The following is a 24458-nucleotide window of genomic DNA, read 5'->3' on the forward strand; positions in this document are numbered from 1 at the left end:
GTTGTACGTAGTGTGGAATTCGGCCTAATCACAGTATCAAAGGCATTATTTTCTGGGCCAAACGCACGAGAAGTGCAAAGAACAAATAACGACAACATGCTCTGTACATGGCAATCACAAATCTTGTCCAGGCTTTCGACTCAGTCAAGAGAGACTCCTTGTGGATGCCCTGGAGAGAATTTCGATGTCAGAACAGGAGGGAATCAAGGTTTTCTCATAGCTCCTACGTTTTTTCAATATTCGTGAGAAGCATACTTCTTCTCGTCGAGAGAAAGCTGCCAAAGCACGTAGAATTAAGATACAGGATTTATGGTGGTTTCTTCAACTTCACTAGGCTGCTGGCCAAGAATGATGTTCTCACTACAACCATCACTGAATTTCAATATGCAGTCATAATATCTTTCTTGCCAACTCAGAAGAAGATGTACAAGCAATTCTAAACGCATTTAATGGAGCATATTCGAGTAATGGACTAAGCCTTTATTTCTAGAAGATGCGGATTCTATATCAACGTACCATCGCCATACACCCAAGAATCACAGTCCATGACTAACTCCTCCCACACCTTGGCAGCCATCTTTCAGCAAATGCAAATATTGATGTTGAAATACATCACCTCAAATGTTCCAGTACGGCTTTTAATCGTCTGCAGGTATGGTTCTTTAATAACCATGACGTCAGCATAACATCTAAGTATACCAAGCTACAGGTATATGGGTGTGAAGTTTGGACTACTTACTGAAGCCACAAACCATGTCTGGAAAAATTCCATTACTGCTGCGAGAGAATGATCCTAAGGGTGTAATGGCAAGGTCGGCGCAGTGACATCAGTGTTCTGGAAGAAGCAAACTTTGCTAGCATTAAGCCATGATCGCGAAGCAGCAGCTCCGTCTCACGGCCCAAATAGTTCACATACCCGAATCCCGTCTACCAAAACAAATTATGTGTTCCCGGTTGAATGATGGTCAAAGAAAACTAGGAAGACAACAGAAAAGATACAAAGATTTATTAAAGGACAAAATGAAAAGCTGTAAAAGTGAATCTGGTTACTGGGAAATTACTGCAATTAATCTTCCAGGATAGTATCGCAAAATGTGAGTAGGAATTTAGCGCTTCGAGCAGCTGAGGCGGAAAGCAGTAACTGATATGCGCAATGCTAGGAAACAACGGTAACTCTGGGGGTAAATAATGCTACGCAGACAGTTCCCAACAGAACAGTGGAAAATATGTAACTCCCGAATTGGCCTCTACAGTCACTTGGGATCCATGAAAATTCAGTTTCAAAGAAACCACTCATACGCGTCGGCGAGTGATAGCCCTTCATCATTACAGATTGTCAGTCACTTCCTTCATCAACATAAATGCCACTCCTTTCATTTCGAAAACTGCAACGTCGGACAAATAAAATTCCTTCATCCATCGCGGGTCTTCTAGAAATCTGAGCTTATTTGACGTTTTCTTTTATTTAATTTCTTAATGGGTCTCCGGCCTTATGTAATTTTAAGTTGAAGGGCGCCTCTACGACTGCCGTAGAGGCAATGTAGAATCCCCACTAAGTTGTGCCCTCAGTTACTCTGCACTTTGGCACAGAGAGGTTGTCACTCACCGTCGTTCGTTTCAGGTTTCTCTCAGAGGATACTTCCTGGTTTGTTATTGTTGTTAATAGGTTATAAACACACCTGATGGTGTTGCAGGCACAATGTTACCACCACATGCATTGCCGGTATATCACTGCCACACAGCCATTTTGTAGATGGGTTTCCACTGTTTCATCTAAGTCGTGCTGTAGGAGAACTGATAAATTCGAATAAAAAGTATGGTACAGTACCTTGAAAATCTATGTTCTGCGTTTCAAAATAATGCTACTTCAGTTCGAAGCATCTGGTGCAACGATATTTTTATTTTATCTGTTCTCACCCCTCTCGTGTAAACAGTCATACCTCTTAATAAAACTGCCTACTAAATCGTAGAACCTTACAGATATTATCTTGCTACCATCATGCACATTCCGTGGAAACTGTTTTGGTTACTCCAATAGTCACATTTAAAAAATTCCTTCAGTGCAATTTCCCACTCCGTTTCCCAATATGTGTGTGACTTTCATTCAGTTTTCATGATTAAAATTTCTGATGTTAGAAGTTTTCTTTCTGCTTTTTCTTGTAGCTAGTTAGGAGTTGCAGTTCATCATGAAAGAAACGCAAGACCTCAACGTAGTTGCATCCAGTAACAAAGGACGTCAGCAAACTGGACACAAAGCGCAGATCGATTGTGATTGGGATGTTAGGAGTATCTCAAATTAACTTCAGGATTGGAATGTGGAGAACCATCATCACTCTGTCGCTCGTTGGCAAACTTGTAGTCAAGATATCTTAATCCAGTTACAGTGGAATCGCAACGTACAGCAAATTTTGTAATATGAGCCGTGAGGGAAGCTTATATGTGACAAAATCTATTAATTATCTGAAAATCACATTCTGAAATACATGAAGGGATCGACTTGAGGTGAATACTTGTCGCAAAACTACTCACGAATTTTCATCTAGTCACAAAGTGAAATGTTACATACTGTTTGGCTATCTTTTGTTACCACTATAAATTTCTTACCATAAAAATAACAACGAAAATAAGAAATTCCATAAATTAATGCTTACATCTCTTTTTCAGTTCTTGAGTTATTCCGTTCAGCCTTGTTCAACTTTCTAGATGTGTACGCCACTGGTTGTTCCTTTCTATTCTAATTTCGACTCAGGTTACAGCCTAACACACTGTTACTTGCATCACAGGCAAGTATGAAATTGTTTCTCGAAATCAGGAAATACTAATACAGGATCAGATATCAGTATATCCTTCAATTTATGAAATGGCCCTTGACATTATGATGTCTTCTGAAACTTAACTTCCTTCTGAAGTAACCAAACTAACAGTCATGCATTTTCAGCAAACTCTTTTACAAAGTTAGATGGCCAAGAAATTATTGCAAATGTTTTGTTGTCTGTGGTGTTGCAAAACCATGCATGGCTGACATGAGAAGATTATCCACTCTTACTCACTCTTCACTGGTAATATGCCTGAGGAAATCAACTTTTGTTTGAGCAAAATGACACTTAATGTATACTAAGTGTAAGATAAGCTGTTCTGAGTCTGTTGAACATTTCTGCCACACTGTTGGAAGTTGTGTAGTTTACTGATCCTGGCCCCACTGAACAGACAGGCCCTGGCTCTCAGAAGTGCCTGTAGTGATGGTCTTTTACATTTCTTGAAAAAGTATTATGTTGTCAAAAGGTAACATACATATCTTTGGTTTCAGCCCGTGAAGTGCTCTGTCTAATAAGCATTGAAACATTGAAGGGACATTTTTAATTCAGATGATATCCTGTGGTACTGATGACATAGGATGCTGTGAATGCTATCTTCTGGAAGTACTTCAAATTGGTGCAAAAATGTTCTAAACATATATCCTTCTCACAATGATATTCAAAAATAGATAACAGAAGTATTTATAGATACCAGAAAATTTAATGATGTAGAGTTTTCTTCATTGTGACAGAATGAGGCCTGCATTTTTAATAGCACTCAGCAGTCCTTGTTCCATTGTGTTTTCTTTACAGTTTTTTTTTTTTTTTTTTGTCATCAGTCAACTGACTGGTTTGATGCGGCCCGCCACTTATTCCTTCCTGTGCTAACCTCTTCATCTCAGAGTAGCACTTGGAACCTACGTCCTCAATTATTTGCTTGACGTATTCCAATCTCTGTCTTCCTCTACAGTTTTTGCCCTCACAAGCTCCCTCTAGTACCATGGAAGTCATTCCCTCATGTCTTAGCAGATGACCTATCATCCTGTCCCTTCTCCTTATCAGTGTTTTCCACATATTCCTTTCCTCTCCGATTCTGCGTAGAACCTCCTCATTCCTTACCTTATCAGTCCAACTAATTTTCAACATTCGTCTATAGCACCACATTTCAAATGCTTCGATTCTCTTCTGTTCCGGTTTTCCCACAGTCCATGTTTCACTACCATACAATGCTGTACTCCAGACGTACATCCTCAGAAATTTCTTCCTCAAATTAAGGTCGGTATTTGATATTAGTAGACTTCTCTTGGCCAGAAATGCCTTTTTTTGCCATAGCGAGTCTGCTTTTGATGTCCTCCTTGCTCCGTCCGTCATTGGTTATTTTACTGCCTAGGTAGCAGAATTCCTTAAGTTCATTGACTTCGTGACCATCAATCCTGATGTTAAGTTTCTCGCTGTTCTCATTTCTACTACTTGGTTGGTTGGTTTTGGGGAAGGAGACCAGACAGCGTAATCATCGGTCTCATCGGATTAGGGAAGGATGGGGAAGGAAGTCGGCCGTGCCCTTTCAGAGGAACCATCCCGGCATTTGCCTGGAGTGATTTAGGGAAATCACGGAAAACCTAAATCAGGATGGCCGGACGCGGGATTGAACCGTCGTCCTCCCGAATGCGAGTCCAGTGTCGAACCACTGCGCCACCTCGCTCGGTTTTCTACTACTTCTCATTACCTTCGTCTTTCTCCGATTTACTCTCAAACCATACTGTGTACTCATTAGACTGTTCATTCCGTTCAGCAGCTCATTTAATTCTTCTTCACTTTCACTCAGGATAGCAATGTCATCAGCGAATCGTATCACTGATATCCATTCACCTTGTATTTGAATTCCACTCCTGAACGTTTCTTTTATTTCCATCATTGCTTCCTCGATGTACAGATTGAAGAGTAGGGGCGAAAGGCTACAGCCTTGTCTTACACCCTTCTTAATACGAGCACTTCGTCCTTGATCGTCCACTCTTATTATTCCCTCTTGGTTGTTGTACATATTGTATATGACCCGTCTCTCCGTATAGCTTACCCCTACTTTTTTCAGAATCCCGAACAGCTTGCACCATTTTATATTGTCGAACGCTTTTTTCAGGTCTACGAATCCTATGAAAGTGTCTTGATTTTTCTTTAGCCTTGCTTCCATTATTAACCGTAACGTCAGAATTGCCTCTCTCGTCCCGTTACTTTTCCTAAAGCCAAACTGATCGTCACCTAGCGCATTCTCAATTTTCTTTTCCATTCTTCTGTATATTATTCTTGTAAGCAGCTTCAATGCATGAGCTGTTAAGCTGATTGTGCGATAATTCTCGCACTTGTCAGCTCTTGCCGTCTTCGGAATTTTGTGGATGATGCTTTTCCGAAAGTCAGATGGTATATCGCCAGACTCATGTATTCTACACACCAACGTGAATAGTAGTTTTGTTGGCACTTACCCCAATGATTTTAGAAATTCTGATGGAATGTTATCGATCCCTTCTGCCTTATTTGACCGTAAGTCCTCCAAAGCTCTTTTAAATTCCGATTCTAATACTGGATCCCCTATCTCTTCTAAATCGACTCCTGTTTCTTCTTCTATCACATCAGACAAATCTTCACCCTCATAGAGGCTTTCAATGTATTCTTTCCACCTATCTGCTCTCTCCTCTGCATTTAACAGTGGAACTCCCGTTGCGCTCTTAATGTTACCACCGTTGCTTTTAATTTCACCAAAGGTTGTTTTGACTTTCCTGTATGCTGAGTCTGTCCTTCCGACAATCATTTCTTTTTCGATGTCTTCACATTTTCCCTGCAGCCATTTCGTCTTAGCTTCCCTGCACTTCCTATTTATTTCATTCCTCAGCGACTTGTATTTCTGTATTCCTGATTTTCCCGGGACATGTTTGTACTTTCTCCTTTCATCAATCAACTGAAGTATTTCTTCTGTTACCCATGGTTTCTTCGCAGCTACCTTCTTTGTACCTATGTTTTGCTTCCCAACTTCTGTGATGGCCCTTTTTAGAGATGTCCATTCCTCTTCAACTGTACTGCCCACTGCGCTATTCCTTATTGCTGTATCTATAGCGTTAGAGAACTTCAAACGTATCACGTTATTCCTTAGTACTTCCGTATCCCACTTCTTTGCGTATTGATTCTTCCTGACTAATGTCTTGAACTTCAGCCTACTCTTCATCACTACTGTATTGTGATCTGAGTCTATTTCTGCTCCTGGGTACGCCTTACAATCCAGTATCTGATTTCGGATTCTCTGTCTGACCATGATGTAGTCTAATTGAAATCTTCCCGTATCTCCCAACCTTTTCCAAGTATAGCTCCTCCTCTAGTGATTGTTGAACAGGGTATTCGCTATTACTAGCTGAAACTTGTTGCAGAACTCAATTAGTCTTTCTCCTCTTTCATTCCTTGTCCCAAGCCCATATTCTCCTGTATTCTTTTCTTCTACTCCTTACCCTATAACTGCATTCCAGTCGCCCATGACTATTAGATTTTCTTCCCCCTTTACATACTGCATTACCCTTTCAATATCGTCATACACTTTCTCTATCTGTTCATCTTCAGCTTGCGAGGTCGGCATGTATACCTGAACTATCGTTGTCGGTGTTGGTCTGCTGTCGATTCTGATTAGAACAACCTGGTCACTGAACTGTTCACAGTAACACGCCCTCTGCCCTACCTTCCTATTCACAACGAATCCTACGCCTGTTATACAATTATCTGCTGCTGTTGATATTACCCGATACTCATCTGACCAGAAATCCTTGTCTTCCTTCCACTTCACTTCACTGACTCCTACTATATCTAGATTGAGCCTTTGCATTTCCCTTTTCAGATTTTCTAGTTTCCCTACGACGTTCAAGCTTCTGACATTCCACGCCCCGACTCGTAGAACGTTATCCTTTCGTTGATTATTCAATCTTTTTCGCATGGTAACCTCCCCCTTGGCAGTCCCCTCCCGGAAATCCGAATGGGGGACTATTCCGGAATCTTTTGCCAATGGAGAGATCATCGTGACACTTTTTCAATTTTAGGAAACATGTCCTGTGGATATACATTACGTGTCTTTAACGCAATGGTTTCCATTGCCTTCTGCATCCTCTTGTCGTTGATCATTGCTGATTCTTCCGCCTTTAGGGGCAATTTCCCACCCCTAGGACAAGAGAGTGAAGTGAACCTCTATCCCCTCCTCCGCCCTCTTTGACAAGGCCGTTAGCAGAATGAGGCTGACTTCTTATGCCGGAAGTCTTCGGCCGCCAATGCTGATTATTTATCAAAATTTAGGCAGCGGCGGGGATGGAACCCGGGACCGAAGACGTTTATGATTATGAATCAAAGACGCTACCCCTAGACCACAGGCTCTTAAATGCACTATCAACTCTCTGAAATATGTTATTGTATCTGAGGTAGACCTTGTTGCTTCACATAAGAAGAGATAAGGAATATATCTCTGTCTCTCTCTCTCTCTCTCTCTGTCTCTCTCTCTCTCTCTCTCTCTCTCTCTCTCTCTCTCTCTCTCTCTCCCTCTCTCTCTCTCTTACTGACTTACAATGTTGAGTATTTTTGCTGCATAGCTATGTCACTACTTCTGCCTAGTGCAGCCACTTGATGTGCTAACTAAACTAACGAAAAACTTTAATTTCTTTGCCTTTTCTACTTTATAGCATACCGCTATCTTCTGCCTATTGCATTCCTAGAAAACTCGTCCTATTAGTTACTCTTCTTTGGCGAAACTTTTATATTTAACAGATTTAACTGTAGAAAAATAACTAAAGTGTGCCAGTTCAGAAATATTTATCCAAAAACTGAATGTCGTTAGACAGTAGTGCTGATGATTCACATTTGAACATACAGAATCACGTTATGTTTGTAGCCACATTTATCTCAGTATTTACAGTTCTGGCAGTTGTTGGTAGTGACTGACAACTGTGGTGAATAAACGTCTTGCTTACCCCAAACATTTATACTTGCAATTTGTGTTTGTGTGCCCGCATCTCGTGGTCGTGCGGTAGCGTTCTCGCTTCCCACGCCCGGGTTCCCGGGTTCGATTCCCGGCGGGGTCAGGGATTTTCTCTGCCTCGTGATGGCTGGGTGTTGTGTGCTGTCCTTAGGTTAGTTAGGTTTAAGTAGTTCTAAGTTCTAGGGGCGTTATGACCACAGCAGTTGAGTCCCATAGTGCTCAGAGCCATTTGAACCATTTGTGTCTGTGTTGTACAAAACTTCAACTTAATTCATGTACAGGTTCATGCACAAGTTCACATAAACATTCCTCTACAATAACTACTTGTATCATACTATCCTATGAAATGTAACATGTCATTTAAACTACCTTTCTTGAATGATGCTTTAGCTTTCTTTTCGCAAACCTTGCGCCATTAGTGATAAACATGCAGAACGTTTCTAGCAGGACTTCTCTCAAATGGAAAAGCATTATAAAGGCACATAGAGTACCACAACGTTTTCTGACAGCTGCTGGTCCTTGAAAAACGACGATTCTGAGGCTACAAATCACAGGTTTTGGTCTTACGTAAAATCAGTAAACGGTTCGAAACCACATATCCAGACACTCACTGACGGCTATTACACCTAAAAGGAATACATCAGATAGGAGGCCGAAATCAGACTTCGCTCTTCCGAAATTGTTTCACGGCGAAACATCGTAACACGATCTCTCCTTTCAACTGTCGTATGACTTTCCATATGGCAGATATTGAGATAAGTGATTGCGTAACAGAAAAACAATCCTTTTGTAGTGGAAAGGAATCATGACCAAAGGAGATACCTCTAAGATTCTACAGAGTTTATGCGAAAGAGCTTGCTCCCCTTCTAGCAACAGCTTATCGTAGGTCGCTAGAACAACGGAGGGTACCTAGCCACTGGAAAAAGCACAGGTCATTCCCGTTTTCAAGAAGGGTAGACCAGATGCACTTGGTTACAGGCCTATTTCATTGACATCAATCTGATAGAGTTATGGAACATAGTATATTCCCACGTATCATGACGTTTCAGGAGAAAACGAAAATCACCTCTATGAAAATCAACACAGATTCCGCAGAAACAGATCCTGCGAAACTCAGTTCGCTCTGTTACTACATCGGCACTCAGGTTGATTCTTTGTTGCTGGACTTAAGGAGTGCATTTGACACCGTCACGCGCTACCGATTAGTGAGAAAATACGACCTTACCGAGTATCGGAATTGCGACTGCACTCAAGACTTTCTTCCAGATAGAATTCAACACGTCGCTGTTAATGGAACACAACCGACAGATGTACAGGTAGTGATAGGACAGTTGCTGTTAAGAATGTATATACCAGGTCTAGTAGAACGCATTGGTAGCTCTTTAAGGCTGTTCGCAGATGGTGTGGTTGTTGGTAAGAAGGTCGGAACGCCGGAAGACAGTAAATATTAGCTAAAAGTCCTTCAGAGGATTCATGAATTGCGCAGGGAGTGCAGTTGACCCTGAACGTAAGTAAATGTAACATATTGCGCATAAATAGCAAAATAAATCTGCTACTGCACAAATACACTGTTGACGACAAGTTACGGGTAACAATAAAAAGTAAAATATCTAGGAATATCCACCCGGAGCGACCTTAGGTGGAATGATCACCTAAAACAAAGAATAGGAAAAGCAGATGGCCGACTGACGGTATTCATAAGAAGAACCCAAAGCAACTGGAATCACTCAATAGAGGAAAGTCCACTGGACCTGACGGGATACCAATTCGATTCTACACAGAGTACGCGAAAGAACTTGCCCCCCTTCTAACAGCCGTGTACCGCAAGTCTCTAGAGGAACGGAGGGTTCCAAATGATTGGAAAAGAGCACAGATAGTCCCAGTCTTCAAGAAGGGTCGTCGAGCAGATGCGCAAAACTATAGACCTATATCTCTTACGTCGATCTCTTGTAGAATTTTAGAACATGTTTTTTGCTCGCGTATCATGTCATTTCTGGAAACCCAGAATCTACTATGTAGGAATCAACATGGATTCCGGAAACAGCGATCGTGTGAGACCCAACTCGCCTTATTTGTTCATGAGACCCAGAAAATATTAGATACAGGCTCCCAGGTAGATGCTATTTTTCTTGACTTCCGGAAGGCGTTCGATACAGTTCCGCACTGTCGCCTGATAAGCAAAGTAAGAGCCTACGGAATATCAGACCAGCTGTGTGGCTGGATTGAGGAGTTTTTGGCAAACAGAACACAGCATGTTGTTATCAATGGAGAGACGTCTACAGACGTTAAAGTAACCTCTGGCGTGCCACAGGGGAGTGTTATGGGACCATTGCTTTTCACAATATATATAAATGACTTAGTAGATAGTGTCGGAAGTTCCATGCGGCTTTTCGCGGATGATGCTGTAGTATACAGAGAAGTTGCTGCATTAGAAAATTGTAGCGAAATACAGGAAGATCTGCAGCGGATAGGCACTTGGTGCAGGGAGTGGCAACTGACCCTTAACATAGACAAATGTAATGTATTGCGAATACATAGAAAGAAGGATCCTTTATTGTATGATTATATGATAGCGGAACAAACACTGGTAGCAGTTACTTCTGTAAAATATCTGGGAGTACGCGTACGGAACGATTTGAAGTGGAATGATCATATAAAACTAATTGTTGGTAAGGCGGGTACCAGGTTGAGATTCATTGGGAGAGTGCTTAGAAAATGTAGTCCATCAACAAAGGAGGTGGCTTACAAAACACTCGTTCGACCTATACTTGAGTATTGCTCATCAGTGTGGGATCCGTACCAGGTCGGGTTGACGGAGGATATAGAGAAGATCCAAAGAAGAGCGGCGCGTTTCGTCACTGGGTTATTTGGTAACCGTGATAGAGTTACGGAGATGTTTAATAAACTCAAGTGGCAGGCTCTGCAAGAGAGGCGCTCTGCATCGCGGTGTAGCTTGCTCGCCAGGTTTCGAGAGGGTGCGTTTCTGGATGAGGTATCGAATATATTGCTTCCCCCTACTTATACTTCCCGAGGAGATCACGAATGTAAAATTAGAGAGATTAGAGCGCGCACGGAGGCTTTCAGACAGTCGTTCTTCCCGCGAACCATACGCGACTGGAACAGGAAAGGGAGGTAATGACAGTGGCACGTAAAGTGCCCTCCGCCACACACCGTTGGGTGGCTTGCGGAGTATCAATGTAGATGTAGATGTAGATGTAGATGTAAAGTAACTCATACCTAAAGGAAGTTGCTTACAAGACGTTCGTTCGACAGATTCTCAAGTGTCGTTCATCAGTGTGGGGCGGTTTCCAATTAGGACTCATACATGTGACAGAGAAAATCCAACGAAGAGCTGCACGTTTCGTCATAGGATCGTTTAGCCCACGCGAGAGCGTTGCAGAGATGCTCAACAAACTCCAGCGGCAGAGGCTACAAGAGAGGCGCTGTGCACCACACAGAGGTTTCCTGTTCAAATTTCGAGAGAGTACTTTCCAGGAAGAGCCGAACAACCACAACAGAAAATTCGAGAAATTAGAGCTAAAGCAGAAGGTTACCTTTCAATCATTTTTCCCACGCGCCATTCGCGAATGGAACAGCGAAGGGGTGATCAGTTGTTAGTACCAGAAGTACCGTCCGCCACCCACCGTTAGGTGCGTTGTGGGGTACTCATGTAGATACGTGCAACCTCACCATCCTCTTTTTGTAATAAAATAGATTTTATCTTGAAAGTGGACTGACAAGTCAAACTTGAAAGGGATTGAAGAGTCTACTAGCAAGTAAGCTGTATATTCTCCGTCACTTGTCATAAACTGGAAACACAGCCTTTTGCTTAAAAAATATGTTTATGTTTGAAAAGCAAAAATACAGCATTCTCGCTAAATAACTAGATGTTGGCTGGGTTGCTCTTTAACGGAATGGCTCTCCCATAGCTCGTCACCCCATTCCTCTTTTTACTCTGACAACGTGGAGCCACATGCATATTTCACAACTCATGTCACAGAAGCCTGCGCGTGCAGTATAACCAGTAGTTTCTCGTTTCTCGGGTTGGGCTGTATTTGATGTTAGTTCACTCCTTCATTAAAATGGCACTGAGTTAAGTACAAACGAAAATGTTGTTTCGGCAGCAGTCTGGCGGCGATCCCGATCGTTTGGGAGACCTGTGGGAACCGTGACCTCAGAAGGCCTTGGCCGTAACAACAACCTTGAGAGAGCAGGCGCTAGAGGACGTTAAGAAGCGAGGTCATCCTGCACTTTATATTCTTCGAGGCTCCTCGGGGAGAGAGGAAACATTGTGACTCGAATACTTTTGCAGGCAGTGGTTGTGACTGCCCCGATAAAGATGCTGTGTGACGTCTCGTTTTGTCTCGGCTCGATGGTGATGGGTGTCCCAGTCGAGATGACGTGGAACGGCGTCCGTCGATAACGACAACGCCAATCTGTAACTATTATAAAAGCAAACTCCTCGCGCGGTTTGGTTATTTTTCAGATACTGCCTCTCAAAACCGATATCAACGTCTCGATGAAGCAGCACGCCGGAGTGTGTGCACCGCCCTTGCTTGTAATTAAAGCACTAGTGTTCGGTGTCTATCGATCTTCTCCACTTATAAATATAGCGACTGCTCCAATCGATAACGCGATAACTCCCTCGATCGGAAATGATAACCAAAAGTTCGACAGACTTTTCATGTTTACGCGAACTTGCTGACTGTAGTTCTTATGCCCGGTTTGAGAATGGATATTCAACCGTTGAAAATATAGTGTCTTCAATCATCAATCCATCACCCAAGCCGATGTCACATCATGGGTTTTGCTAGAATATTGAGTTGTAAATTATTATTCCGTCGTCAAGGCGTCGCTACGTCTCGTATTCAACAACTACACGACGTAATTCCAGAGGTAACATACCCTTGATCAATGTTCAGAATGCGTCTTGTTTCGGTGTAAATTTATTGCTGTTTACAGTTAAATTGTCACTAAATCACTTTTCACTTTTATGTTATACGAAGAATCAGTTAATTCCACAAAGACACTTTAAATATCCATTAAATGACGTATGCGACACTAGGAATTGGTTCAAAATGTTTCAAATGGCTCTGAGCACTATGGGACTTAACTTCTGAGGTCATCAGTCCCCTAGAACATAGAACTACTTAAACCTTACTAACCTAAGGACATCACACACATCCATGTCCGAGGCAGGATTCGAACCTGCGACCGTAGCGTTCGCGCGGTTCAAGACTGTAGCGCCTAGAACCGCTCGGGCACTCAGGCCGGCACACGAAAAATTAAAGTTGAATTAAGGTTTGTTGTCTTTCGTAATTATTTGTTCCTACACTGAGCATACACACTAATTTCTCATTCAGGGAATTGCGTCTGTTAGCATCAGCAATTGTGACTTTGACGATAGCTTCTGAGAATACGGCGCATTTGTAAGTTCTTCGTGATTGCGTTTATCTAATAATTGAGTTTATGTCGGCGATCAGTCTCTTTCTGTGTCCTTTGATGTTCGTGACTATTAAGTAACACGAAGGTTAAGTCCCATCACAAATCAACAATCATACGAGTTATTTTTCTGTCACGTATATCATCTATCCCGTTATCTGTCTAAACGGTAAAGATGATTTTACTTCAGTCCGACTTCTGACTAATACTTTCAACCGTAAGACTTTTAAACTTCAGATCGGTTATAAAACAATCTGGTAGTGCTTAACATGCTTACTACTGTTGCAAGAGTACAGGAGACAAGTGAAGTTAACATCTCCATTGCCGAGTTAACTTGTAGTCACAGCGAACTTACAGCTCGATGCGGCTACAACTCTCTTCTAGGATAAATGTTGTCTTTGGTCAATTTATGGTCTGGGCTTTAATCTTCGTAAATAATAATTTTTAATTCTTTTTTTAAAGCTTCTGTTTCGTATCATATGGCATTCTTTAATCCAGTCTTTTCTTTATGATAAGCAGCATTAGTATTTACATAACATTCTTGTTAATCAAACTGTCAAGAGTGCAAATCTTGTTATCAGTAGCTGTCATCACTGTCAGGATGACTGTTTTTTTCTATTTCTTTTTGCAAGAAAAGGGTGTTCATTACGGGTTCCATAATTGGGGTGTTACAGATGTAAACACATTACGTGTCGGTAGGATTTGCAATTATCAACATAAGCTTTTCTCTTAATATGTACATATCGTTCATGCAGTCTGCACCTTGTGGTGTAGTGGCTAGCGTTGCTACATCTGGATTAACGGGGCCCTGGGTTCCATTCCCAGCTGGGTTGGGGAATTTCCCTGCCCGGGGACTGGGTGTTTGTGTTGTCCTCATCATTTCATCATCATCATCATCATCATTCATGACAGTGGCTAGATTGGACTGTGTAAAACAGAAATTGGTCTGAGAAAAAATTGGGACTTTGTATGGGCGCTGATGACCGCGCAGTTGAGCACCCCGCAAACAAAATATCATTATCATCGCACCAGCAGTCTGAAGAACCTGTTGCAAGAAAACATTTCACTGAACGCTGGTATGGCCCAGTCGTTAGCGGGAAGTGTGGCCAAAGACGGGAAGAGATAAACGCAGCGCTGTCGCGCTGCGATATGGTGGGGGCAACGAGTGAGCGTCAGAACAGGTTGGCAGAGAGGAATGACGCACCAGACGCAGGTAGCAAGGCGACGCCTGCGGTCCACATCAGCACGTGAGTACACATGCTGCTTGCTTTGGCGTACGAAATGTGGTATGGGGATTTGCGCCGCTCAATTCATATAGCTCTTTTTCATCCAAAATTATGCGTGCGTCAGAATCGCCCAAAAGTCGTAGACTTGTAGACACCTCATTTTCAGATGACGTTCATCATCAAGCACTCAACTAATTTGTGATCTTCAGACGTGAAGGCAAGGCATTAATAACCGTATCTTTCAGATTCAGTTAGGAAGAATGCTATCGTGAAACTGCGTGTTGCTAGGGATCAGCAGAACACCACTCCGAACGAGTTACACATATTTTTCTGTCACTGGATTTATAGAGTTCAGGAAATGAAGAATTACGTAGCCATTACCTGCGCCACAGGCCACGTTAAGGTAATATAGCTCTCTTCATTAACGTGATATGCCGGCCAGTATGGCCGAGCGGTTCTAGGCGATCAGTCTGGAACCGCGCGACCGTTACGGTCGCAGGTTCGAATCCTGCCTCGAGCATGGATGTGTGTGATGTCCTTAGGTTAGTTAGTTTTGAGTAGTTCTAAGTTCTAGGGTACTGATGACCTCAGAAGTTAAGTCCCATAGTGCTCAGAGCCATTAAACCATTTGTTAAGTCCCATAGTGCTCAGAGTGTTTTTAACGTGATCTAGAACACAGAAACCGGACAAGCCCAAGTTCACGACGTGATTCTTGACGTCGGGAATGCCTTCGATTCAGTTTAGTATAACCACCTAATTGTTTAGAGAAAATAAAATTTTAAAGAACTCCTCCCAGGTGCATTGAACCTTATGGTGATACACAGTGATCATCGGGTGTTATCACTTCTTTTTTAAGGCCAACGAAACACAAGCATTTTGTGTGACCTGTCCCAGGGACAGATCCGTAGTGGAAGGGGTAGGGGGGGGGGGGGTAATGAGGTGGTTCATACCACCCCGTTCCCCATCCAAGAAATGACAAAACATTTTAGAAGACTTTGCATTTTTACACCCACAATTTTCCAAATTTCACAGCTAACGTCCAGAGAATAAGAAAGCATGAAGCGTAGAGCCTCGCAAATGATATGAGATTCTAGAAAATAAAAGCTATGTTTAATGCAGGGTACTTTCCAGTTAATATCCTGCGCACATACTAGGCAGGTAAAGGGGCGCATTCACAGGCTTACTGTTCCTCCTGTCAACAACAAATCCACGCCACTTGGGCGAACTGCGCGTCCCTAACAACCTAGGCATTCAACCGCGGAAAGGCCACTCATAGTTTAATGTGGAATCCGAACCACACGTTGCTGCAGGCAGCTTCTCCTGTTGATAACAGTTGAAGGCTTTGTTAAAACGAAAACAGAAAAGTCCTTGATCCTGTCGAGATTCGATCCCACATTTTTTTCAAATTCTTTCCCCATTCTATTCGTTATTGTTCTCGGCATTTGGTCTTCGCAGACGTCACATGACAGCACATCTAGCTGATCATTGAATACTTAGTTTCTTTTTATTACAGAGAGCCACCTGACCCGTGGTCGCCTGCTTAGCTGGGTGGTAACGAGCTTGCCTCCCATGCACTGGGCCCAGGTTCGATTCGCGGCCGGGTTGGAGATTTTCTCTGCTCGTGGACCGGGTGTTGTGTTGTCCTCATCATCATTTCATCCCCATAATCGGCCGAAAGTCGCCCAACGTGGCGCCGACTGTAATAAGACTTGCACTTGGCGGCCAAACTTCCCCGAATGGGACCTGCCGCCCAACAATGCCTTACGATCATTTCATTTACCAGATTCGAGACATCACGTTCAGTTACCGTGCCGGCACAGTTACATGATCATGCTAGACAAGGATACATATTGTTCATCTATAAGTTGATCGAGTCTGCGAGTATCAAAGTTTGTGACCTATATGACCGTATCTTTTGATTGCATTAACTTATAAGCTTGAATTATTTACAACGCCAAGGCATCATAGATCTTAGTATTTGATACAAATTTCAAATTGATACCTTTACCCGTTCCTTGGAAAAACGGGTTTTAAAGCCGGACAGACAGAAAAATGGACAATAAAGTGGTCTAATTAGCGTTCCCTACTAACCTTTTGAAGCACGGAAGTTTAAAAACAAGGATGACTTCCAAAACTTAGGCTGAAACCGCATCTCCCTGATCTACACGCCTCATAGCCACCCACTAGTGATCTGTGTTCACAGTCATAGTGCTTACTGATCTACTGGATATGATTGGTACTCACTTAGATGCATACTGCGAAAATAATTACATTGTCAGTGTAATGCGAGATTGTGACTATTATAGTTCTTAAATTAATTGTATGCCACAACTACTTCTCAAATTTTCGGATATATACTGTTCATTTACTAGATTTCTCTAAATTGCAATTTCTTGTATGCTATACTACAGCGATATAATACACATAGCTGTAAAGAAATTAATACTGTACTAAAACATTTCAGACATTTTATCACCAATATTGTTGAAATCGTAGATGTCTGTGGAACTTTTGAAGTGAGGTTGACGCAAGTTATACAGTCTAAGACAAATTAGGTGACACACCACGAAGGAATTATCCGAACGCTACAGAAATCTGAATATTAACAAAAAAAAGAGTTACAAGTTTACTAACTTTCGGTAATTTATTCGAGAGAAAGAGCTTCACGGATTAAGCAGGTCAATAACTCGTTGGTCCATCTCTGGCATTATGAAAACAATTATTCGGCTTGTCACTGATTGATAGAAATGTTGGATGTCGTTGTGAGGGATATCGTGCTAAACTCTGTCAATCATTGTGTTAGATCGCCAAAATCCCCAGCTAGTTGGAGGGCCCTCCCCATAACGCTCGAAACGTTCCCAATTGGGGAGAGATCTGGCGACCGTACTGGCCAAGGCAGGGTTTGGCAAGTGCGAAGACAAACATTTGAAACTCTCGCCGTGTGCGGATGGCCATTATCTTGCTGAAATGTAAGCCCAGGATGGCTTGTCGTGAAGGGCGACAAAAGTGGACGTAAAATATCGTCGACATACCGCTGTGCTGTAAGGGTGCCGCGGATGACAACCAGAGCGGTCATGCTATCACTTCTGGTTTTCGGGCCATATTGCAGGTGACAGTCACGTTGGTATCCCATCGCTCTCCTGGGCGTCTTCACATACATTTTTGGTAGTTATCGAAGCCTGGAATCTCATTGACTGGATTACAACTGTCTTCATTGATGAGTCTCGCTTCGAAATGAGCCCCAATGACCAGTGAAGACGTGTCTGGAGACGTCGTGGAGAGGAGAGGGGTACTAACCTGTCATCTGCCATACGGCCTGACAACCAGATGTGATGCTTTGAGGTGCCATTTCATTTCCTAGGAGGAGCACTTTGGTTGTCATGCGTGGCACCATTAGAGGACAGCGTTAGATCGACGATATTCTACGATCCACTTTTTTGTCCTCCATGGCAGCAAGATAACCCCTTCCCGCCAACGGTGAGATTTCTAGTGACTAACTTATTTTTGCCAAACCCTACCCTATCCAACAAAGTAGCAAGATCTCTCCCCAATAGAGAGCGTTTGGAGCATTATGGTCAAAGCCCTCCATCCAGCTCAGGATGTTGATGATGTAACGTACCAACTCGACAAATTTGGGACAATATGCCTCAGAAGACATCCGACAACTCTACCAATCAATGCCAAACCGAAGAATTACTTGCATAAGGGTCAGAGGTGGACCAAAGCGTCACTGACTTTCTCAATTTGGGAAGCACTTTCTCTTGAATAAATAATCCATTTTTTCTGCAACTGTACTCATTTGTTTATCCGTGCGTGTACGTCACATCTACTGATTTCTCATTGGGATTATTCGTTGGTGGTGCACCGTAATTTTTAATTGACTTCGAGTGTTCTTATGGGGCAGTGAGACAGCAAAGAAGTGTGACTACTGAACCTCAACCCAAGGTCTGCGCATGAGCTTTGCTTACATGAAACAGGCATACGATTGAGATGTGAGGGATCCGTAATCGGTGACGTACACATCATCGACGAATCCATCACTACCGAAAAAAGACATTCATAAATGAACGGACAATCCATGCCATACCAATGATACTGTTCATCTTGCTAGAAGTCTAGCTGATGTCCACATTTATTCAGGAAACTCACGGGCGAGGTTTCGGTGTGTCATTCGGATTTCGACGTCGTAAAGTAGGAAAACACAATTCTAGTCGTATCAGCAAAACAGATCCAACATCGGTGATGTTCATTGCTTCCACATGAGCAACTGTTTCCAAGAGCGACACATGTTAATCACTCAAGCGACCACTCACTTGAACCGTGACTTCATTACCAAGAACTGGTGTTGAAATGAAGTCTTTATCTTCTTATATAATGTCCAGGACTACACTGAAGCACCAAAGAAACTGGAATAGGCATGTGTATTCAAATACAGAGGTATGTAAACAGGCAGAATACGGCACTGCTGTCGGCAGTGCCTATATAAGACAAGTGTCTGGCGCAGTTGTTAGATCGGTTAGTGTTGCTATAATGGCAAGTTTTCAAGATTTAAGCGAGATTGACCGTGGTGTTACTGTCGAAGCACGAGCGGTGGGACACAGCATCTCCGAATTAGCATGAGGTGAGGATTTTCCCGTACGGCATTTTCACGAGTGACAGGGAATCTCAGGAATCTGGTAAATCATCAAATCTCCGACATTGCTGCGGCCTGAAAAAGATCCAGCAAGAACGGGACCAACGACTACTGAAGAGAACCGTTCAACGTTACAGAATTGCAACCCTTCCGCGAATTGCTGCAGATTTCAATGCTGGGTTACGAACAAGTGCCAGCGTGCGAAACATTTAACGAAACATCAGCGATATAGGCTTTCAGAGGCGAAAGCCCACTCGTGTACCCTCGATGACTGCACGACACAAAGCTTCACGCCTCGTCTGGACCCGTCAACACCGACATTGGACTGTTGATGACTGGAAACATGTTGCCTGGTCGGATGAGTGTCGTTTCAAATTGTTTCGAACGCATGGACGTGTATGAGTACGGAGACCACCTCATGAATCCATCGACCCTGCATGTCAGCAGGGGACTGTTCAAGCTAGTGGAGGCTCTGCAGTAGTGTGGGGTGTGTGCAGTTGGAGTGATACGGGACCTCTGATTCGTCTAGATACGATGATTCCGACGGGTGAAACGTACGTAAGAATCCTGTCTGGTCACATGCATCCATTGATGTCCTTTGTGCATTCCGATGGGCAATTCCAGCAGGACAATGCGGCATCCCAAACGTCCATAATTGCTACAGAGTGGCTCCAGGAACACTCTTCTGAGTTTCAACACTTCTGCTAGCCACCAGACTCCACAGACATGAACATTATTGAGCATATCTGGCATGCCTTGCAACGTGCCGTTCAGAAGAGATCTCCACCCACTCGTACTCTTACGGATTTATGGACAGCCCTGCAGGATTCATGGTGTCACTTCCCTTCAGCACTACTTCAGACATTAGTCGAGTCAATGCCACGTCGTGTTGCGGCACTTCTACGTGCTCGCGAAGTACCTACTGGACATTAGACAGGTGTACCAGTTTCTTTGGCTCTTCATGGTATTTACTCCCTTTGGCATTACAGGCAAGTGCCTGCAGAAGCTGTAGTCTGTGTAGTTTCATTTTTCTCTTGTTATGTCACCAAAAAGTGAGTTTAAGGGTGACACATCGACGATTAGGTGTCGGTGTGCTCTGCTTGAAAAACCCCCAAATTCTCCTATCATCTTCCTCAGAAATCTGCGATCGATCAGATATATTTTCTTTTCACTTTGACTGTCCTGGAAGCGTCGATACCACATTCTTGTAAGACAACGTCTATGTACTATTAAATCTGCAACAAAGTACAGACTGCACTGAGTCAACAGTACTGGCTTCACTAACTCAAGAACGGAAAACGTCGTAAGCTGTGTGACCATTTAGTGAATAATAACACAGCTGAGTGGAATTCTCCGTTGGCAAGTGGTTACTGTGCATGTGCAACAAGGTCTACCTCAGAACTCACATTGTACACTTGTAGGATAGGAACTTTACAAGTAAAAAGGCGTGGTGCATGCACAGAATTTTAGATTAAAGAATTACTAGAGTACAAGTTCCAAGAGTGAAGAAACTCATTACTTCCTGAAACGGACACCGTATCTATTATCCACAACTATAAAGTAAGTGAAACTCGAATTCGTAGAGAGAGGTGTTGCCAATTTTCCTTCCTACATTAAAGGGTACTGGAAGTGGTGTAGTACACTGTATTTGTTACGTGGCACACATTTGGTGTCCTATGGAGTGTCGTTATATTTAATTCACCAGCGAGTTAATCTATACAGAAGTCGATAGAATACGGAAGATCTTTTTCGTGTTAATATCAAGTATGTTTTCAAGGTAAAAGATTATGTGGATTTCACGCAGCCTCCTTGTTTTTAATGTAGTTAGCACGTTAAATTTACGTAAATATTTCTTAGGTAACAATTCGTTTTTTAATTGTTGCCCCAGGTTGAACACATTTTTTTTCTTTTTCTTTTTAATTTTACGTTGGTTTTTCAGTGCTGCCTTGAGAATTTCTCTTGAGGTATAGTTAATTATTTTCAGTAATATCACTGAGTTTGTAGGTCATCACAGTGACTGAACAGACGTTCACCCATGCGTTATGGTTACCATGAGCTCAAAAAGTAATAGAATCTTAGGGGGCTTTACACTTATCTGAGTCCTCGCTCCTATTGTTTTCTTCCTCCTCCCTTTTTTTACACCACTACTTCACAGCATTTAAATTATTTGTATCCTCCATTCCTCTCATTAACGTCGTTTTCTGGCATGTGTATGTGCAGTGGCCTGCGTTTCAGACTGAATCAGGAACCATCATAATTTGGTCCTTAAAGATCAGAAGTCGCAGATTCCTGACATTGTCAGTACGAGGGCGATCTGCTAACTGAAGAAAACCTCACAAGCCAAGATCGCTAAAAAACAATTTACTGGATGACCTGTTTCGACATAAGCTACGCTGATGTCATCGGATGTTATACTTTAAAATATTACAACATATTGTCCATCGGTGTTGCTAGTCGTTTCATATTGCATATACACGTCCCAGTAGGTGCAAGTATATGTAGAGATCTTCATGGAACTGGGAAGTGTGCAAGCAACGTGAAACGAGTTTCAACAGTGATGGTCAATGTGTTGTAATATTTTAATGCATAAGATCCGATTACGGCAGCGTTACTCTGTCCAAACAGGTGATCCAAAGAAATGTTTCTTTTAGCGGTCTTGCCTTGTGAAATTTCCTTTTGTTGCCCTGGCAAAATGAAGCTATGAGGTTATCAGTGGAATATTCGATGGACTCGCTAACTATAACCTTTTCTGTCAAGTATTTGCCTATCACGCCACCTCAGGAATAATTTGGTACTGAATCAGTAGCTGAAAACAAGGAGACCTACATATACTACACGATGTGTTTGAAGAGCTTAAGGATTGACAGTGAAAATGGCAAGAGAGACCGTCCTACTATCACCATCTAATAGATAGTTCACATTTTAAGTCCTCGTGACCTCCAACCGATGAAATTATGGTTCCCAGAAATGGTGTCATTCAGGATGCGGGTTGTGCAACTACATCTGAAGGCGGGAGCGATTTGTGTAATTCTGCAGACAGCCAAGCTCGTAGCGGAATATTCTTAGGTGGTTTACAAGAGTCAGTCTAATCAGATTATCCGGCAACTCACTTGATAGATCTCTCCTTCCCCTACATCAAACATTTTACGTCAATAATTACTGCGTACAAACCTTGTTTGTAAATGAGCGTTATGCTCATCAAGCAAATGGACATGTAAGTAACGGTTTACAAACAATAAAGAATTACCATGTCAATGTCCCACTGGTACGATTGGTTTGACTTCTTTTCTGGCGACGTACACTACTGGCCATTAAAATTGCTACACCACGAAGATGACATGCTACAGACGAGAATTTTAACCAACAGGGAGAAGATGCTGCGATATGCAAATGATTAGCTTTTCAGACCATTCACACAAGGCTGGCGCCGGTGGCGACACCTACAACGTGCTGATATGAGGAAAGTTTCCGACCGCTTTCTCATACACAATCAGCAGTTAACCGGCGTTGCCTGGTGAAACGTTGTTGGGATGCTTCGTGTAAAGAGACGAAATGCTTGCCATCACGTTTCCGACTTCGATAAAGGTCGGATTGTAGCCTATCGCGACTGCGGTTTATCGTATCGCGACATTGCTGCTCGCGTTGGTCGAGATGCAATGACTGTTAGCAGAATATGGAATGGGTGGGTTCAGGAGGGTAATACGGAACGCCGTGCTGGATCCCAACGGCCTCGCATCACTAGGAGTCGAGATGACAGACACCTTATCCGCATGGCTGTAACGGATCGTGCAGCCACGTCTCGATCCCTGAGTCAACAGATGGGGACGTTTGCAAGACAACAACCATCTGCACGAACAGTTCGACGACGTTTGCAGCAGCATGGACTATCAGCTCGGAGACCATGGCTGCGGTTACCCTTGACACTGTATCACAGACAGGAGCGCCTGCGATGGTGTACTCAACGACGAACCTGAGTGCACGAATAGTAAAACGTCATTTTTTCGGATGAATCCAGGTTCTGTTTACAGCATCATGACGCTCGGATCCTATTTTGGTGACATCGCGGTGAAGGCACACTGGAAGCGTGTATTCATCATCGCCATACCAGTGTATCACCCGGCCTGATGGTATAGGGTGCCATTGGGTACACGTCTCGGTCACCACTTGTTCGCAGTGACGGCACTTTGACCAGTGGACATTACATTTCAGATGTGTTACGACTCGTGGTTCTACCCTTCATTCGATCCCTGCGAAACCCTACATTTCAGCAGGATAGTGCACGACCGCATATTGCTGTTCCTGTATGGGCCTTTCTGGATACAGGAAATGTTCGACTGCTGCCGTGGTCAGCACATTCTCCATATCTCTCATCAATTGAATATGTCTTGTCAATGGTGGCCGAGCAACTGGCTCATCACAATACGCCAGTCACTACTCTTGATGAAGTGTAGCATCGTGTTGAAGTTACATGGGCAGCTGTACCTGTACAGCTCAGTTTGACTCAATGCCAAGGCGTATCAAGGCCGTTATTAGGACCAGAGATGGTTGTTCTGGGTACTGATTGCTCAGGATCGATGCACCTGAACTGCGTGAAAATGTAATCACATGTCAGTTGTAGCATAATATATTTTTCCAATGAATACCCATTTATCATCTGCATCTTTTCTTGGTGTAGCAATTTTATTGGCCAGTAGTGTATTTTAGGCGTGGCTTAAGCTAGTGCACATACATCCGAAACGAAATGTTAGAGTTATCTTTGGCTAAGATATTTCGTGTTTATCGATTTTTACAAACATACTGTATGTGCGGAGGGTTTCATTGGCTCTGCTGTGAATGATCAGCAGTAACTCACCGACAGTCAAGGCCTCGAGCAGAAGGCGAGCATCGCGATGAAGCCCTCACCCGCCGCTGCTAGCGCCGTGCGACTTCCTTCTGACAGGGGAATAACCGCCTGGTGGCGCCATACGCCGAAAGAGCAGCGAGCCGTCGTCGACGTCACTCCGCGCTCTCGAGGCTCACGAGAAGCACAGGCAGTTGCTGCGCGCGTCACAACACGTGAGACTGCAGCTCGCACGAGTGCCAGCAGCCGTCTCCGGCGGGCAGCGAGTAACCCTGACGAGTGTAAAAACTTCACACTGTACGTTGAAATGCTTGTAAAGTCTCCACAGCACGCGACAAAGTTAAGACCTTGACCTTCAGTGGATACCCTTGCAATTACGTATTCATTTGCCGTGGGCCTTCTTGCACGGAGGCGAGCGTTCGCGAAGTGTGCGGACAAGCCGGATTGTGTGACGTCACAAGCTCGTTGCGTGGATGGCGGGGAGGGGGCGGGAACATTTCCTCGTGAACCCCGGCACACCTGCGCC

General features: G+C 43.3%; 1 protein-coding gene across 1 annotated transcript in view; it reads left to right on the forward strand.

Annotated features, from left to right (window-relative positions):
* Positions 1 to 14453: 14453 nt before the first annotated feature.
* The window catches only part of LOC124595240 (macrophage mannose receptor 1-like), a 77514-nt gene continuing 67509 nt past the window's right edge, over positions 14454 to 24458 (forward strand). The window contains exon 1 of the mRNA XM_047133899.1: positions 14454 to 14480. The gene's annotated coding sequence lies outside the window, so the exon portion shown is untranslated. The remainder of the gene's footprint in view (positions 14481 to 24458) is intronic.

The sequence above is a fragment of the Schistocerca americana genome, chromosome 2 (assembly GCF_021461395.2).
Source record: "Schistocerca americana isolate TAMUIC-IGC-003095 chromosome 2, iqSchAmer2.1, whole genome shotgun sequence".
Taxonomy (NCBI): domain Eukaryota; kingdom Metazoa; phylum Arthropoda; class Insecta; order Orthoptera; family Acrididae; genus Schistocerca; species Schistocerca americana.